The sequence below is a fragment of the Eupeodes corollae genome, chromosome 2 (assembly GCF_945859685.1).
Source record: "Eupeodes corollae chromosome 2, idEupCoro1.1, whole genome shotgun sequence".
NCBI lineage: Eukaryota > Metazoa > Arthropoda > Insecta > Diptera > Syrphidae > Eupeodes > Eupeodes corollae.
In genome coordinates this window covers 36,748,107-36,769,178 of record NC_079148.1, presented here as the reverse complement: position 1 = coordinate 36,769,178, position 21,072 = coordinate 36,748,107, and the positions used below count along the sequence as shown (strand labels likewise).

Genomic DNA, 21,072 nt, shown 5'->3' with positions numbered 1-21,072 from the left:
CTGTTTAAAAAATTGCACTTCAATAGACCGAGGACAGAGGAGAGGACAGATAGGTAGACGGACGAAAATGGGGATCCCACTTTTTTCGACTTCTCTACCATTGTTATGTAATGTTAGATTAAGATCACGATTTTGAAAACGTTTACAAATATGGAAGACCACAATTGTCGTGTGCTTAGGTGTCGCTGTTTATTACAGCGTTTTCAATAAGGAGGAATTAATATTTTGGTGTAAAAGTAACTCGAAAAACATTAAGACATTTTTTAAATAACTAGTAAAACTAGACTTTTTGCAATGTCGCCCCTTTACCTTAAGTAAAAACGTGGGTGTAAAATTTCAAAAACTTTAAGATATCACCTTAAAACATCATTTTTTTTTTGAAGCACGTCTTAAGTTTAATTCCTCAAACATTAAAAAATATATTTGTATAAGCTCTATCACCACAACTCTTATGCTTTTTTGGTTTGTCTCCACAGACATCACTATATCTCATCAGACTCATAAGTCGCGACATGCTAGTTTAGTTGGGTTTATATTATATTAACTCTCTTAAGTACCTCTTTGTGTTTTCCTGTTTATTTTATTCAATCGATAAAAATGCACTATAACCTTGCAATAGGGCTTGAAGTTTTTATTTTTTTAGTGATATTATTTTTATTCTTGACAATAAATAGTCAAATAGACGTGCGTCGGCGGAAACGACGACGTCAGACTCAGACGTACGAGTATATTTAAATCGTAAATCGTGGTTTATTATTAAAAAACAAAATCTAAATCAATCGAAAATTCATTGTCTACCGACACCTAGCGTCGAAGCGATATGGACGCGACGTTTGACAAGTAGTACGTAAGTGGAAGTAGTAGTGTCGAGGAGTTAACATATGTCGCGATAAACTTAGACAATAAATAAATTCAGGTCACATTTTTGTTTTCTTAAACTCCAAAGAATTAAAAAACACGTTCCGTTGTGGATGTTTTTGCTTCTTTTTAAAATTTTTAATTCATCGGCACGTATTCGATTAGAAGTAATTGTGTTTTTATCATTTTTCTTGAGCTTTTTTTTCGAAAATATTAAACTTTGTTCTCATGTACCAAATTTTATAAAATGTTAAAATATATTAGCATCTAAATGTTTTTTTTTTTTCAGTAAGAATTTGGAATAAAATTTAGATTGGATAAAAAGAAATAAAGTTTGTAGGTGGAATTATATCGCATTAATGTACGTTTTTCGGTTGACATCAAAAATGTTACCTACTAAAAGATTGTTTCTTTTTTTTAATGCCTTAGGGTGGCCCTAAAAATAAATCAATCTCTAAGAGATGAAGAAGTTAAATTAAATTCTTATGGGTGACGAAACATTCAAATACTTATATCTCGAACGAAATTGTGAGATTATTTATTTGGAATATAGAATCATGATAATAAATCTATTTTTCCCCTTTTTTGAATACATATTTCAAATTGAACTAGGAGATCCGGTTGTGAAGCAGTTCCGTATTTCGAATTGATTATTTTTTGAAATGTAGGGTGATGAAGAGAAGAGACTTGAGAACTTTAATTAAAAAGCTAATCTCCTCGTTTCTGGACCAGATTAGGGATTTGTGTGTGAGTTTGTGTGAGTTTTCTTAAAAGCCGATGGAATGAACTTGAACTGGATCAGGTCTTCGAGTAGAATATTTCTAACTTTTGGAAAGAAACTTTAAGGGAATAAATATTAATTAATATTTCTTTGAGTAGTTTACAAGTCAGCAAAGAAACATATATAATATAAGAAAAAAAAAAGTAAAGTAAAAAATACAATTTAAAAACTAAGCAAAATTTTAAGCTATAACTTTAGGGATTATGTGTTGGGAACTTAACTAAAAAATACAAATTTAGTTACAAAACGTTTACAAAAAAAAAATGTTTGTGTTTTTTTTTTAATAAATTGCAACAGTTTTTTATTTCTAACAATCTTCTTCAGCAAATCATTGATACTTAATTAAAAATTTCATATTCTTCATAGATGGAATGGCATCTTTTAGTTTAAATCAGATGTACATATGCTGCCAAAAATGAGTTAATATTGATGTTGCTGTTATCCTTAGCGATTAGAAGCTTATATTTTAAAAGTTCCCAGATCTTTGGAAATATTCATACCCAACACCAGTTCATAAAAAAGGTTTTTTAAAATGTAGGTACGAATTATCACAATTCTCCTCTTTTTATTTTGATGTATTCGAAAACACTCTGTAGTCCATTGAATCTCTACTGACTTCAGCAAGGCATTTAAAAAAAAACTAAGTACTGAAATTCTTTTAAATAAATTTAGTAATATTTGACCAAGGAACCGTTTCGTTATGTGTATTCCGTTATATCTTAAATATAGATATTGAAGCATCACGTTCATTAGTAACCCTCCATGATAATTCTGGTGTACCTAAAGGGAGTCACCTGGTTCCATTACTTTTTATTTTGTTTATGAATGATTTATTAACTCCATCAAGGATTTTTAAATGTAAGACATTTTAACTATATGTTGAATTCGTTTGAATACAGAGTTTAGTTTTTCTCACTTTGGTATGGTACTAAACTCAAAATTTACGTTTAATGATCACTTCAATTATATTATAAATAAAAGCTAACAAAACACCTGTTTTCGTCAAAAGATTTAGCCGGGAGTTCTTTGATCCAATTGTTATTAAAATTCTGTATGTTTATTTTGCCAGGCAATTCTTAAATAATTTGTAATACCTAACCTATTAAGAATTTTGATTTTTTAGTGTAGTTCTTGATCTTCAGGATATCAGGCTGATTCGAATGGCTTTAAACTACTGTAAGTTGTATATATACCCTTAAATTGCCCTCGTTAATCAAACAATTAAGAAACGTACTTTTCAAAACTTCTCTCAAAAGCAGAGGATAGAATTTAAAAAATTAAGATGCCTGAAGATATCTTTTTTTGATTTCTGTTTATAGTAATTTATTCAAGAAATATCAGCATACGTACACCTTTTCCTACAATAACCATTGACCTTAAAACTGATAACTAATTAATATTGAAATTTCCATCAATCCAATTTTACTTTTCATTCCTAAAACTACTTCCGTTTTAAATAAGAAATTAAAGACCCCCCACTCGTAGATCCGCTCATGTGTATAAAAACCATTAAGTATACAAAATTTCCTTATATTAAATGTTTTCATTTTTTGTGTTTATATTTTAATAGAATTTTATTCACTTAATTAAAAAAGAAAGACAACAACAACAAAACAATCAAACCCAATTTTGATGTTTATGAGGGTTAAGTCATGATTTTCCGATCTTTAACTGAATAACATTCAATAAAATAAAAAATAAGCCAACGACAATCATCTTGACATTATTAGTTGTCATTTAAAAGAAAAAAATCTATAATTTTGATAGAAGCAGGTTAAATGCCATATAATCAAAATTCAGAGAAAGTTTGTTTTGATCTTGATCGTCTGCGCCTATTTAATGTCTCATAATAATTAAGAAAATAGGTGAGATCTATAAAGTTGTAAACGAACAAAAAGAAAATCAATAAAATCCTGACAAATTTTTAATAAAAATTGTTAAAAAAAAGTAAATGAGATATTTAAAATCTATTAACTAACCATACTTCAAATAAAATAACTTTAACACTGATCAGTCTTGATGAAAGAAAAAGATTCATGAGTTTTTGTTTCGTGGTTTTGGAGAAATTATAAATTGGAAGGAATATATTCGTTTTATGGGCTTGGTGTGTTTTTAATGTCTTTTTGATTGTATAAGGCTTTTCTAAACGGTATCGGTATCGTGTCGACTTCATTTAATAGCTCTTATTAAAACCTACTCCTTTTGTTTAATGTTGTCAGAATGTGGTAACTTTTTGCTCTTAAAAGCTTGCCTAATACATTTTTATGAACGTGATAAGAACTATTTTCTAAACCATATTGAAGCTAACTTTACCTATAAACCTTTAAATTGCACCAAACTATATATAATATGTAAATTCTCTTGAAGGAAATAAAAACTGAAGTTTAACACAAAAACAAAGCCTTTGGAAATGTTCTAATTGATTTTCTAACAAAATCGCAATCGCGATGTAAAACTTTTTTTTAGCTATTCGTTTTCTAATTACAAAACATTTCAAAATTCCGTTAAGCATAGTTTCAAAATATGGACATTTCCTTCCGTCTAATAGAGACGACAAATCTCAACAAAAATGTTCACAAAACTTATTTTTTACACCGAACACTGAACAAGAAATTTACGACAGTTGTAGACATTTCAATTTCGATAATTATCGCGAAAGCGTATAATATTTTTCATTTAAAAGAAAAATATTGAAAATCCGGAAATTCAATGTTCGTTTTAAGTAAAACTTTTCTTTATATTTGAACAACCGGAAAAGGAAAATCAGTTTAAAAGTTTTCAGTCTTTTATGGTGATTATCTTGATTTGTATGAGTTTATTTAATTTTTCTGCAGAATTTGCGACTGACTGTGTATAGAGCAGAAATTAATTTATCGTAAAAGGGAATTACATAATTTAATCCGCGTAGTAATGATGATTATGATGATGATGAGGGTGAATATTTTCTTGAATTGGAATTTTGTATGGAATTTATTTCGTTAACATCGTTTTAAGTGTTGGATTGTAGCCGCATTGTTTTCGTATCAAAGGGTTTCAATTTAGTTTAATAATTTCAAAGTAATATTTTTACTTTTGCTTGGATGGATTTATTCTAGGACAACCCTAGAAAATAAATTTAAGTAGATATTTTTTTAGTTTTAAAGGGTTTCTTATTTTAATTTTATTTATTTTTTAAGAAACAACCGAGAGAAATGAAAAGAAATTAATATTTGAATGCATTTACAAATACTTGTAATAATATTCATATGAGCCTTTACAAATATTTATTCACTGAAAATATTATTCACGGAATGGCTTATTTAACTTTTAGCAATTTTCTAAATCAATATGACATCTGTACTATTAATCTAATAAGAAAGTTGACTGGAATGGGATTGACTACATTCAAATCCAATGAATAGGTCCGTTTAAGAGTGCTTGCTTTTTTGAAAATTTTGACATTTCTCGACGTTTCAAGGTCCCTAGAGTCGAAATAAAAGATGTCTGTGCGTGCGTGTGTACGTACGTTTGTACGTCCGTACGTCCGTACGTCCGTATGTCCGTACGTCCGTACGTCCGTACGTCCGTATGTCCGTACGTCCGTACGTTCGCGACGTTTTTTTCGTCGTCCATAGCTCAAGAACCAGAAGAGATATTGTATTCAAATAAATTTTGTTATACAGATAATAAGGCAGAAAGATGCAGAAAGGTGGTTTTTTTACCATAGCAGTTTGAAAAAAAGGTGAAAATTTTGGTTAACCCTAAATATCTTACGAACCAAAAACGCTAGAGACTTGAATTAGATTTTATATAATATATTGTAACGTGATACCAATCAGGTATATTTTTTGAAAAAAATCAATATAACTGTTTTTTTTTTTAAAATCAATAAAACTAAAAAAAAAAATTTGTCACCTCCAAAATTTTACGACTGAAATATGATTTCATCTCTAAAACAATTTTGTGCAGCGAAGAATACTGTTTTTGACATCTGATAAAATTTTGAGAAAAATCTAATTGACAGTTTTTTTTTATAAAAAATAAAAATCTAAAAAAAAACATTACTCAAAGTTCGTAAAAATTGAATATCGATTCAAATATCTTTTCAAGAACTTGAAATTTAGACTTCAAGCTTATTTAATCTTATAAGAAATATTGTTTTAAACATTTTGAAAAATGTTGAAAAAAATCGAATTGACAGTTTTTTTACAAAAAATAAAAACCTAAAAAAAAATTTATAAAAGTTGGTAAAATTGATTTTCGACTCAAATATCTTTTCAAAACTTTGAGTTATTGGCTTTAATCTACTTTTATCTTTCAAAAAATCTTGTTGTCAACATTCAGTGAAAGTTTGAAAAAATCGAATTGACAGTTTTTTTACAAATAATAAAAACCTAAAAAAATGTATAAAAGTTGATAAAAATTGATTTTCGATTCAAATGTCTTTTCAAAAATTTTAAATAATGGCTTCAAAGTAATTTTATCTCATAAGAAATATTGTTTTCAACATTTGGTAAAATTTTTAAAAAATCGAATTGACTGGAATAGCTTTTCAAAACTTAAAAATATTGGCTTGAAACTTATTTTATTTCACAGAAAATATTGTTTTCGATATTCAGTAATTTTTATATAAAAATCCAACAGTCCATTTTTTCATAAAAAATAAAATCTACAAAAAAATATTACTCAAATTTGGTAAAAATTGATACGAGTACATATAGACAAACTTTTAAGTAAGACAAATCGACAGACGGGATGGGAAGTTATCAGTGTGGGTCGCATCCCAGCCTCTTTTTTTAAATTATTATTCTAGAAACTCTAAAAACTTTAAATTCTGGCTCGGAAATTAAAAAATGAATCTTTTTCTTTCCCCCCGTGCTACATTTATATTTTTACATATTTTTAATAAATTGTAAATGCTTTCGAGCATACAAGAAAAAACATTAATGATCCTTCAACCTTTTTGATCAATTACACAACTCACTTAGCATTCTGCTTCCACTCCAACCACCCATACCTTTCTTTTTCCGAACTTAGCAATAAAATGTATCGTTTACAGTACATGAAAGGTTTTCAATGTTCCCTAAAAAAATGTATTACGAATACATTTTTTTCTTGGTAAAGTAAAGTAACCCACGCCACTTCCTAACACCATTTGTTCCTACTACAGTTTGCTATGCTACCTTGTTTTCTTAATGAATTTTCTTTACCAGGTAGAGTACAGCAAACGACATACCCAACTTGAAACTTATTGTTTATACATTCAGATACAAGTCACGTGGTTGGTAAAAGATTCAATTTACAATTCCTATCTCGAAAGTCGGCAAATAATAAAACAAAAACCAAAAATAAAAACCCAAAGGCAACACGGCTACATGCAACAGAAAATGGGTCATCGACAATGGTCACGCGTGCTATTCCTTTATCGTTATCTGGTTACACGTGCAATATAATTCTTTTGCATCCTTTTATTTTTTATCTTGTGGAATATAAATTTTAAATGAATGGATACGATATGCAAAATGTAATAATAATAAAATTCTATGAAATTCTCATTCACAATATAAGTAGACCGAGATATGGTTACGATAATAATAATTTACCTTTCGAAATACAATTTGTTTTAAAAATGATAAAAAAAATATATAGCTCCACAAAATAAAAAATAAAAAAATAAGAACTTTATGCACGTACCTTGAGCTACCGCTTTCCACCAGAAGCTGAAACATTTTCGAAATTTAAACGACAAATATAATACTCCAACCTTACAATATACTTTTTATTGTTCTTTTATTTTTTTAAATTTTCATTTTCTACGAGTATATCTGTATTTTTACTTATAGGAGGAATATCTGCGGTTATGTGATTGAATTTCATTCAGCTATAAAATAAAAAATAGAGAATTTACCAAACGGAAAAACGGATGGTCATTTAATTGTGAGAATAAAATTCTCTTCTTTTTTGAAATTTATGTTTGTATTAAAATTTGTCACAGATAATGAGGTGTGTCAAATCATTTTGTCGGATGAATGGAATTTATTTGGTCTATAATTATTTATTGGTGCACATTTATTTCTTTTTTTTTATTTTGGAAAGTTGGACATTTATTGATTTTTGAGAGAAAAAAAAGATGTGAATACTTAACCAAATCTGATTGAATTGTATATTTTACATATAAATTGTACCTATTAAACCAGTAGTTTGGTGATAGGCATAGGTTTAATTTTTTTGAATTGTGCTATACCTAAATTTATTATAAAGTGTGATGCTGGTTTTTATGACAATTTTTATTACATAGCTTTTCAAGCTTTATTGCGTATCAAATAACTTAATTTGCATCTTAAATGGCCCATGAAAAAAAGCTTAAGTGCTTTTGTGGTTGTGGTTGTAGTTTTTAATGTGATGGCTTAGAATATTTTGATGGTGATGTTTTCTAGGAAAATAATGGAGTTGCATTATTATACGTATGCAGTTATTTTGGTATCAAAGATCCTTAACCAAATTTAAATAAATCGATGCAAATTTGTTAAAAATTAAGAATACCAAATAAGAATGCTGAATATAAAAAAAGGTTCAGTGATTTTTCATTCGTATAAACACCGTAATACGAAAAACGAATATTTGCTAAATTTGTTATGAACCTTTTTTTGCACCATGATTTATTATATCAATACAAACAAATTGGTAGAACTTAATATTTTGTACCGAAATTCTGGGTTGAAAATGTGCTACTTGCAAAATTATATAAAACTAATTAAAAAGTCCATCATTTAAACTTCTCTCGGTACGTTTTTGTAATCGGTTCCAATTGTCGAATTGAAAATGTTGACATATTTCAACGGTCCAAGCTCCTTAGGATCCAAATCAAATCTCTTTAGAGAAATGCCTGTTAGGGATAAGAACCAGAAAAGATATCAACTTCAATTGATTTTTGTTTTACAGATAATAACGTAGAAACATGCAAAAGGACTTTCAAACAATTGTAGTGGGTGTTTTTTTTTACTATAACATTTTAAAAATAGTGACAAATTTGGTTGAGTGCAAATATCTCTCTAACAAATATTGCTAATGACTTGAATTAAATATCGTATTATACTTTTCTAAATTAATAACTTATTAGTATGAACTCAAAAAACATTCAACCACCCGCTTTTATAAGCTAAAACAATAAATACTTGTCGAAAATTGATGTATTTTTTGTCAGTAATATTTATAAAGTTTTCAAGTTTAATCAAATATCAGTGCCTGCCTTTTCGCGTCACGACCTAATTCATTTGACATTTCAATTTAATCCATTGATTTCGAGCAAAACTATAAGATTTCGCGACTTCAAACGAGTAAATACGAGCCAATTAGAAGATGATTTAAAACTAATTGAATGGTTTCGAGTTTATGAAATGCCTTTTGTCGACGATCAAGTTTTTTTCATTCAAGAGAATATAAGAAACTTATTTGAAACACACATTCCACTGATCACAAAAACGGTAGTAACAAAAAAACTCTTCGTGGTTTAACACGCACATAAAAAATCTTATATATGAACGCGACCAGGCCTATATAAACGTTTTCGACTTAATATTTTGTATATTGAATTTAAACGATTGAGAAACAAATTTACAGCTGAGATACGAAATACAAAAAAAAGTTATTTCGCACCAAACCTAGATCCTTCACAAGCGTGTAGAAACCTTCGGAAAAAAAGATGAACTATGATGATGTTGACTATGATGAAGAAACATCTTTTGCTTCATTTGAAAATGCGTCTTTTTCATTTCCTTGTTTTAGTTTCTCGCAGGTAACTGAAGCTAACTTAGAGAGTTACATTAATATAAAATCAAACTCTATTGGAATAGATGAAATTCATCCAGTCTTTGTTAAAGCTATACTACCCTACATTGTAAGATACTTAATACACATCTTTACAATACAATGCCGAATGTTTTCCCATCAGCTTCGAAACAAGCAAAAATTATTCCAATTCCAAAAAACGAACGTGAGTTTCAAGCAATTGCGGTTTTACCATTTCATTCCAAGGTTTTAGAGAGAATTATGAATGGTCAGATAAGGAATTACCAAACTGAGAACAATCTGATTTGTGTTAACCAATCTGGCTTTCGTCCTAAGCACAGGTGCACCACAACTCTCATTAACGTTGTAGAAAACATCAGACAAGCTTTGATAGCGACAATGTCACGTTTTTAGTTCTCCTTGATTTTTCAAAGGCATTTGAAACGGTCAATCATAAAATACTGTTTAATAAACTAACAAATCAATATAATTTTTTTACTTCTTCAGAAAGTATTGTTCATTCTTATCTGCATTTACGATCTCAGGCAGTCATTGCAAATTCTTCTGCTTGGTTAAAAGAGGGGTTCCGCAGGGTTCAGTATTAGGACCACTATTCTTCTCTATGTACATCAATGATTTACACTTATGTATGCATAACTCCAAATTGGATATGTATGCTGACGATGTTCAAATAAGTAAAAGTTTTGGTTGGTTGAAGTTTTTTAAAACCAAAAAAATAATAACACTGACAGTTTTGATAATAAAATATTATTAAGAGAGTAAAAATAAATAAATTGGGTGGCGCAACAGTCCATTGAGACCTAGGGCATAGTGACTTATAACTCTCAACCATTCCTGTGTTCGAGTAATGTTGTCAGTTATGGAGTGGACCTACAATTTTAAGATGAATTCGAAAAGATAATTTGAGAAAGCACTTTTCATGACAAGAATTACTCTTGGAGGATTTGTCAATTCCTCGCAAGAGGCCTTCATCTATTCGAGAATCGAAAAGAATCGAATAAATAAAAAAATAAAACCTTATTTCAAGTCAATATCTCTACTGGGCGACAAAGAAAGCTTCCCAAATGTACGGGCGCACGTTCACACGTATGCACACACATCTCTCCAAAAGTCTTTTATTTAGATGCTTTGTGTCGTCGAGAAATGTCAAAATATTCAATTCGACACATAACCGACCGATAAAAATAAGATTCAACATTGCGTATGTATCAAATAATAACTTTTTTGGCATCTGATAAGTATTTTATAAAAAATAGCTTTTTAAAGTTGTTAAAAATGTGTGCTCGGCTTGAATATCTTTGAAAGTTATTGTTAAAACAAATTTTATTTTATAAAAGGCAACGGCCTTGTCACTGATAAAGCTTCGGTTCCCATCGATCACCGAAATCAAGCATCAGTGAGCATGGTTAGTAGACAAATGAAGGACCGTCTCGAAACCTACCGAGTGCTGTTGTCTTTCTCTTTGTTGTTCTTTCTATTATGTCCTTCTGTCTTGTATTAATGTCTTGTGTTGTTATCACCTTACATAGTCTAGTCGCTCAAGATTCTGAGATCTCTACTCTGTACATTTATGTGCTGAGTAGTGTGAAATGTAGTAATGTTACTTTACAAACAAATATTGTTTTAAACATTTAAATAAATAAATAATTAATGTGTTACAAAAGTCCGTTGAGAACTAAAGCCTTGTGACTTACAACTCTCAACCTTTCCTATTTCCGAGTACTGTTATCAGGGATGGAGCATGGAGGGAACCTTCAGTTTTTTAAGCCAAATCCGCGAAAGCGCTCTTCATTACAACAAATACTCTTGAACGACTTGTCAATTGATCATCCACCGCGTAATACAACATTAAATAACACTTACAAAAATTAAACTGACAGTTTTCTTTTAAGAACTAGAGTCTTCGAAAAATACCAGACAAAATTGGGAAAAACTGAAGTTTGATTCGAATATCTCCAAAATAAATAAAGTTTTTGCCTTAGTAAGATCCAATCGATATTTTTTTATAAGAAGTAAAAACTTCTTCTTCAAAACCTTCTGCTAAAAATTACGTTTTGAGTAAAAATGTCGGGAACTAAAACAGATATTGAAATCATACTGATTTTATATCAGTTAGTGGTACAGTTTTTACTTGTCAAAAGACGACAAGTTTATAGTTGACAGCTGTTAAAAAAATGCCTCTTAAATGGAAATCAATTGATATCTTTATTTTCTTCCCTCTTTTTACAATTCAATAAAAATAGTTAATCGGTATTATTGTGACAACTTAAGAGACACACAAAAAACAAATGTTACTTTATTCCTGAATATTTTTTTTTCTTTCCTACTATTTCTTACTACAAAGTATAGACCAAATGGTCCAAAGCTATTACATCTGTTCCATTTTCAAAATTAATTTTACTACCTCAATTTTCCCACAGAATATATTTCTTTTGGTTATTTGACAAGATGTCAGTCATAAAACTGACATATTATTTTTTTACGATAGATAAGAAGACTATCTTTTGTTATAACTTTTTATTTCTCTATAAAAATTCAAAAAAATCTCACCGACTTTATTTGTCATATGGCTTTTCTGACATCTTAGTTAAGTATATGAATGTATTTTCTTCTGATCATTAATTCTACCGCCTTTTGAACTTTGAAACCTTCACAATAAACTATCTACTATTCCCAAAAGTCTATACGTACTTAAGATTGATTTTAATATACGAAGTAATTGACATGGCACATTAATTTTATTCTTCTTCGTCAATGCAGTTAGCCTTTCCACTGAACTATACGAGTCGAGTTTATATCCTTTTGGATCCTTAATTGGACATAAAATTGATATTATCGCTGGAATATTTGCTTGTGATTACTCTTAACCGAGTACTTTGACTATAAATCACATTAATAAAAGTACACACATAGTTTCCTCGGCTGTATAGCTAAGTCCCAAAAAAGATCTGGAATAAATAAACAAAATAAAAATAATACCTTCTCTAATCGTCTTATTTTCTACATCAGTAAATGGTTAATGGTTTTTAGATCAGAGACTACGACAATTTGAGATTTTGTTTTATCGCCCATATACCTTCCATTGGTATACATTTTTGTTTATATGAATAAAATGCTCATAGGAACGCTTAAGTCTTCGTCTGCTAAGATGGGCATAGTATGGACATCGAAGTTGTTGATTATGTGGAGATTAATTTAAAAATAGGATAACATTCAGTTATAAATTGCAGGAATGCTTGATTGTGGTATAAGATTTCAACTCTTAAATTTAATGCAAAACATTGTTCAAGAATGAGATTTTATGGTTTACTTGCCTGTCCAATACTTTATTTTTAATAAAATGACAGCTGTAATATTATTATACTGTTTTTCAATGATATACTACTTTTAACAAATAAAACTATTAGAAGTTTTTTTGCCAGAACTTTTTTATGTTTCGATTTCAAGATTCATAAAGATCATTCTTAAATCGGATAATGATATGATCTTGACCATAACAAGTATCCTCTAACTGTGAATAAGATAACATTACATCACAAACTATTAACATACTTAAAATCATACACAAATTGTAGATACCTAATATGAAGCCGGCTAAATCTTAATATGGAGGAGCCGGCTCCCGGCTACAATCCCATATGAATATCGTCTGACGTCTGGCATATAAATTTTGTTTATTCAAACGTTAACCAAAAGGCGTAACCCAAACGATCGCGATGTCCAAAAAGGCCAACTTTATATCAAGAAAATTTCATCAGTCACACTATACTATACCTACGTTCAGATTTATAGACTCCTCAGGTGTAGTCTTTAGCTAGCATAGCTCCGTCAGCTTTAGCTCGTTTGTATATCTTGTAACACTGACTCACTTTTAATGTTAATTGGCATTCATCAAACTGCTGATGTATAATTAACTTAGCTTCGGACACAAATATTTTTGTATATACATTAATAAATTGGCCATTTGAAGTGGTAACACGATCGGTGAGATCTGATCACGTGGCAATTTAGTCATTTGGTATGGCTTGAAGCTTGGCGATATATTATATCGGCTATATGGTTTGTGAAGTGATGGGTTGGGTTTTGTATTATGGCATTTGGATATGTCTGCAAGTTTTTTTTCTTTTAAAGAAGACGACTTCTTCATGTTACAATAATTGGAGACTGTGTCGGCGTGTTAAATTTTCTTTAGTAATTATTTAGGTCAGCAATAATGTATGGAGTATGTTTGATTTCTCAGATTGAAGACTTGAATTTTCATATTAAATGTAAGAAGATATTGTAGCGCCTGTTGTCCATGACAGCATTAAAAATATGATCACTTGAATTCAAAGACAGCCTTTTGGATACATCGTGGTATCCAAAAGATATACAAGTTAACTTAATTATTTTATTGATTTTAGTTTTTAAGTTCTTTATTAATTCTTTTTGTTTTGGGACAAGATATTAATGAATACTTTCACTTGTTATGGATAAATAACTCTGATATCTACTTGATCGGATCTGATACTAAAATATTGCTTTTCTTCTTTCCTACCGATTAAATTTTGATTAGCTTACGTTTTGGAGTGAATTTATTTTTGAGATTTGGGCGTATTTACATTCAATGGTTTCCAATAAGAGGTTTAATTTTGAAACGAATGGTAAGATAGCTTTGCATGATCTTTAAAGACCTTTGAATTGATTTTGGGTTTTAAGTTAAAAAATGTATATTAAAAATGATTTTCGTAATACATTTCAAGCTCATCTTTGAGCAATATCAAGGTGATGAAAGTATTCTTACAAAATTGCGAATTTAAGAACTTTGTCTGCAAAATTAACACTATTTTTGGAATTAATTTTAACAATCTCAATGTTTTTGTTTTATTTTTTGGTTTAGAGTAGTTATAAATTGTAAAATATAAAACGATAACAATTTCAAAAGTAGTATCTGCTGAAAAGGTGATGGTGGAATGGGTTGTACTGTACCATTTCTAGTGAGTTCATCTGCCTTAACAAAATTTAGAGTGTCTCTATGGATCGACAGTTATGGACTGTTATAAAGTTTGTGGAGACAGAGTCCAGAGATTTGAAAGTGGTCTGATTATCTGGAAAAATACAGACATCAGATCTTGATATCACGTTTTCCTTAACCCAGGACAAGACTTCTTTCATCGCCAAAAGTTCCGGCTGCAACACGCTACAAATGATTGGGAAAGCGACATGAAAGACTTAATTTCAATCTTTCCAAAAGATCTGGAAGGTATAGAAATCTTGAAGTTTCTGTTGAATTGTAGTTGTGTTATGCTGTAATCTGTGTCCTTCGGAATTGATTCTAAATACTCACGAATTACGGAGTGGCCAACGTTGTTGTTGACTCACTGCGATTATGGAGCGAATAACAGAGCGAATAAAAGAGGTGCTAGGTAGAGTAGGGTATCTAGTTCCTCGAGTGGGACGTGGCAGCGATCCACTTTATTGCCTTTTCAAAATCAATCCACCATACCAATGCAAAATTCGGGGTTGTAAGCTCCATTTTATTACCAATAGCTGTTTTGCAAGAGATAAAGCAGCTTTTTTGACTTTTTCTTGTTATTACGTTTCCAATTAAGTTTTTTGTCTAAAATAACACGCAGATATTTAGCCTTTAATATAAGGAGTCAAAATATATGGACAAATTTGTCAACCAAGGTAAAATATCTCCCTTTTCCTTTTTTATTCCCGCCCGCACTGTACGAGAAAATTATCAGAATCTCTAAATAAAAAATACTGTACCTACATAACATATGTTCCATAAAAAGATGTTTGAAGATATTTAATATTTCAAAGAAGTTCCTACAATGCTGTTGCCTCTTTTCATGATGCTAATATTAATGGTAAGAAGCATAAGGTACATACTTCATAAGTCAGTCCAACATATTATTTGTAAAGGCGTATAGGTATTTACTCATTCCTAAAGTTTGTCTTACAGTACCTTCATATATGTGTTCCTTATTTTTGTCATCACTCTGGTGGAATATATTACCCTGTATAACTTTCTCTGAATGGGACAAATGAGCTTAATGGTTTGTAAAAAATGCTCTACTTCTCTACGTATGTCTATACACCCACAGCTTAAATAAATGTCTTGAATTATAGCCTATCCACCTAAGTATTTGTTATTGTATTTTTTCTGAAATTCATTGAAACTATTTTTGCTCTGGTATTTTTCTTTTTTATTGAAACAAACAAAAATAGAACTCACAGCACAGAGGACTGAAGAATAAATACGGAAAATTTCCTACCGTTAAAATAAATCTCCTCAATTTGTCAACAAAACAAACTTAAACTCAACAACCATTTCATCAATCCATAAAAATATAAGAGACGAAAATATACCTATAAACGAAACACACCATACACAAGACTGCTTATATTATTATGGTCCTTAAATTAATGTTTTTGTTTCCTTCAACTTAAAAGACTAACGTCGTATATATTCGAAGCTATAAAAAAACACATCTCATTTGTTTCTGCCACAATTTCTATATACCTATCGCAATATTCCAATCCCAAAAAAATAAGCCCAAACAACCCAAAAGAAACAGCGGCTGCTGCAGCAATGGCTTGAAGATGAAGATACACATTTTCTTAATATGTCCCAATGGATATTGGCCAAACAAACAAACAGCACATATTTATTTTCATGGTCTTTCAAAAAAACACCACTCGAAATAATAAAATTAGCACTGTACTCAGTTTTCATGTGTTATTGTCTCGGAATTCTGGTAGAGCAGAGAATCAAGCCAACACGCGCGTTATAAACATTTTTTCCTTTGGTCCGTCGCGTCGCGTCGTCAGGGTGGTGTTCGCGTCCGCATACAAGACTGAACGTCATGCATTTCCCAGAAATGCCATTAATCTGCCAGACATGGATACTACTCGTATGTTGTGTACACCAAAAACCAAACCAAGACCAAAAGAAATAAGTCTAAAAAGATGACAAAGTGTCTTTCTCCTTAACGAAAATAGGGAATTCCCATTCTGCGTTCCGTCATCCGCCATCCACCATCCGCCATCCTCCATCCGCAGCTAAAAACATCCAATTCGTACAAATTACGGTCCCAAATAAAATGCGAAAAACCTCAAGCATTCAACCGTAACCTTTTCGTGATGCTCTGTTCACTAAATAATGTTCTATAGTCTCTTTTTCTGTGAGGATGAGGCTGAGGCTGAGGCCTGGTTTGTCTTTTGCCTTGTCTTCTTATTTATATGCCATTGGCATTTTCTCATCGTTCAATTTAATTGTCATACAAAGGAAAACACAGTGAATCCATTTAGGTATAATGAATCACCCGCTTTTTCGAACATCTGTCCAATACGTATTCCATTCCAACTATAGTGATGCTTTCTCTGGACTGAACATGAACATATATAGAAACTTAGTAGGAAGATGGTCCTTTCCAGCTCTAATTGCACACCCACGACATCCATTGGCATGCGATGTAGACAGAGCCCTTACGTCAAAGCCCTTCTTCGACAAACTTAACGCATTCAGCTCAATAACGAAACAATTATACGCAGGCCAATAAAGTCATCACTTCCCCAATTGTCTATAGATGGATGCACTTTGAAACGAAATGCATATCCCATCGACTATTCCATATGCTGAGAGGATTTGATATTTAGTTAATAATAAGTCGTAAAATTTAGGGGGCCTCTTTAAAAAAAAAACTAAAAAAATGGTCCAAATCTGGCAAAAAAACATAATTTAGAAAGATAAAGAAAAAAATTTTTAGACGAATAATAAATTCGTTAATTATGAATAATTCTAAGTCTCTTAGTTTTTAAAATTTTGTTTTTTATTTAATTCAAATCACGACTCCTCCTGTGCTTGAAAACTTAAACGATTCTTTTGGACGAATCTTCTTTCGTACTCATACAGTTGCTAGATTACTTATCCGCTGGCCTGATAGTATCTCCGCTATTTTTCTGAAGAGCTGTTCTTCAATACTGGCAAAACCACTGAGTTAGCTTTTACATCTGTCCTATTCTACACGTCTCTTTTCGAGTGGATGGAAAACTGCAATTGTCCAGCCTGTCCCTAAAAAAGGCCAACCATCCTCACTCTCTAACTGTCGTCCGATTGCACTTACGTCCTTTTTTTCCAAGTTAATGGATCATCTTTTTGGAGAAAGTACGATAAAAGGCATTTAATAGAGTTATGGGTCAATCACTCTTATCGAAATAGATTGCATTTGGTATTGATGAATGTTGGGTTAGAAATTAACTTTGAAACCGTTTAATTCAAATTGTATTTGAGCGGTTCAAATCTTAAGTTCACAAAATAAACGCTGGTGTGCCTCAGGCCTCCATTTTGTCTCCGAAACTATTCCTTATTTTTATAAAGGATCGTATCTCCAAACTTCTAACCCACCAACTTATTTCCCTGATGAAAATAACTTTAGCTTTCATATTCGTTTTTAGATTCTTATCCGTGTTCTTTGGTTATGAACTACCAACGGCAGCGTATGATAAGCTCATTGAATTCTGATCTTGACAGCATTGTACATGCAGAATGTAATGCTCCGAAAACTTAGTGAAGTCTACTGTCACAAAATCGTTAACCTCCCCCAAGGCCACTAGGCGACCGTTCTTTTTATTGTTTCATCGATATTTTCACAAACAATGATCTAGTGAAATAGCCAGTTGTATTCCTCTGTTCAAACAATCCAACTGTAACGTAATTCTAGGCATGGTCATCAGTTTAACATTGAGCCCAATTTCAGGCGTACTTTAAAGTATATAGGGATTGTTTCTTTAACCGCACTACACGAATGTGGAATGCCAACAAACTTCTCCATCTAGCTCGGTCCCTAGCTAGATGTCCCCAGTTTCGCGCTCCAAGTTGGGTGAGGTCACCTTCCACATGTGCGCGCCACCTTGTCCGCGGTCTTACTCTACTGCGCTGTCCTGTGAGTAAGGATTCGAAGACTTTCCGGGCCGGAGCATTGGTTTCCATGCGCTCTACGTGACCCAGACATCTTAGTCGTTGGACTTTTACTCTTCTGGCTAAGTCTACGTCGCTGTACAGCCCGTACAATTCGTCGTTCTATCTTCTTCTCCACTCCCCTTCGATGCATACGGGATCGTAGATCACACGAACAACTTTTCTTTAGAAGCGACCCAAGGTGCTTTCATCCGCTTTTGTCATGGTCCATGCTTCTGCACCGTATAGCAAGACGGGGATGATAAGGGTCTTATATAGCTACACTTTGGTCCCTCGAGAGAGGACTTTACCACTCAATTGCTTTCTTAATCCAAAGAAACAGCGCTGGTGTTGTTTTCTGAATTTATAGCGGAGCCTAGGTAGACGAAGTCCTTGACTACCTCAAAGTTACGTCTGTCGATTGTGACGTTTTGACCAAAACGTCGGTGTTGTATGTCCTTTCTAGACGACAGCATGTACTTTGTTTTGCCCTCATTAACCGTTAAACACATTTTTGCCACCTCTGCCTCAATACTCATAAAAGCCCCATTGACATCACGCTGAGTTCTTCCGATTATGTCAATGTCATCAGCATATGCCAGTAATTGGACAGACTTTTGAAAGATAGTGCCTCTAGTGTTGACGTGTGAGCTCTGCACTATTCTTTCGAAATGTTCTGTTAAGTTGTTTTCAACCTTTATGGAGCAGCGTGAATTCTTCATGGTCATCCTGCACAAACGGACGAGTTTGGCAGGGATGCCAAAACTAGACATGGCTCTATACAGCTCGTCCCTGTAGATGCTGTCATATGCGGCCTTGACCTCGATGAAAAGATGGTGGGTGTCAATTTGGTGTTCTTGGGTTTTTTCCAGGATCTGTCATAATGTGAATATTTGATCAACTTTGGACTTTCCTGGTCTAAAACCACACTAATAAGGATCTATCAGGTTGTTGACGATCTGCTTTAGACGTTCACATATTACGGCAGAGAAAATTTCATAGGCGATGTTAAGTAGACTGTTTCCTCTATAGTTGGTGCAGTTTAGAGGGTCTCCTTTTTTCAGGATCGGGCAAACAATACTGAGGTTTCATTCATCGGTCATGCTTTCTTCCGACCATATCTTACAGATAAGTTGGTGCATGCTCCCAACCAACATATCTCCAGCTGCTTTGAAGAGCTCGGCATTCAAGCCATCCGCTCCAGCGGCTTTATTAGACTTCAACTTAGATATGGCAATCTTTACTTCGTCTAAGTCGGGAGGACGGCTTTCGTCGTCTATATTGAATGGATCATCCTGCCTGACAGCGGAATTCAGTTCTTCGTCGCCGTTATACAGTCTGCAGAAGTGGTCCTTCACAATCCTCAGCATTGACTGCGGTTCCACTATGATGGTTCCACTTTCGTCTTTGCAGCCTTCGGTGTTAGGTTTATGTACCTGTGAATTTCGTTTCATCTGTTTATAAAACTTTCGAACTTTATTACTGCTTTTGAACCTCTCAACATCTTCGACCGCATGGTTCCCTCTCTTTTTCCTTCTGGGAAGTCTGCGTTACTCTCGCCTCTTCTGCTCATAGAGCTCACGAGCACCTCTCGTCCTTTTATGCAGCGCAGCTTTGCGTGCCTGTTGTTTGGCTGCATTTGCCTGCCGACATTCCTCATCAAACCAGGGGTTCCTTGTTGGTGGCTTCTCCCATTAAATTTAGGGTAAAAGTACCTCAAATAAGCTTGGCTAATATTTTTCTTGAGTAGAATGGTAACTCCCATTATTTTTGTTTCAATAAAATTTTATTTTTTTGCCTCCCTTAAAAAAAGAATTTTTGAGGTTCGAATGAATTGACATAAACTTTTACTTGGTTTTTAAGTAAAAACAGCTTTCCAGGATTTTTCAGTCTAAATATTTTTTAACTATCCCATTTCTAGAAATAAATTTCAGTGCGCTATCAATAACATGGCGCCTATTTTGGGTAGTATATTTTCTAGCCTTATAAGTAGAAAATAAAGAAAAGTTAAAGAATTGAAAGCTTTCAGCCCTATTTTTATTCTGTTCGGTTATTTCTTACCGACTTTACGATATCATGTGTCATAAAGCTCGAAATAAGCATTTGCAAAGCGTATTGTAGCTTCAAACCTCTAGCGTTGAGAAGAAAGTGAATATAAGAGAAAAAAAGTTATGTTCCTTAAAAATTGCATCGCAATTCCTAAACAAAAGAAAGTGTCTGTGCTTTTGTTTATTATTGATTTAATAGTTTTTAGTTGCCAAAGCGTCCGTCGCCTTAATATAATAGATCTAGATATATAGATCTTTTCGGGCGTTGCGGTTCGGTTGAAATATTCAAATGTTGTCAAATGGTCTTTTTCTTTTTATTTTTTATTTGAGCTGCCATTTTATACAGTTGTGTTCAAAAAAATAGGAGTGCCTGTTCTATTTAGATTAAATCGTGACTCTAAAGTTGTATAATTTTTTTAAATTTATTTTTTCTTTTGTACAAAATAAGTAATCCAGTCTTTAATTATTATGCTTAAAGATTTCTTTGTTTAAAACAAATAAGGTAGTAAAAACATGAATTTTATCAAAATAAAGCCAAAACGAATTGTTCAAAATAATAGGAGTAAACAAAATAAAGTATAAAAACTAAAAAAAAATATTCAATATTAAGATTTTTTGTCAGTATTTTGTGGAAAATCCTTTGGTTTTTT

The 21,072-nt window shown here is 31.9% G+C and overlaps 1 protein-coding gene across 1 annotated transcript in view; it reads left to right on the top strand.

Annotated features, from left to right (window-relative positions):
• LOC129946291 (uncharacterized) overlaps window positions 1-21,072 on the top strand; it is a 54,419-nt gene that overhangs the window by 28,038 nt on the left and 5,309 nt on the right. The window lies entirely within an intron of this gene.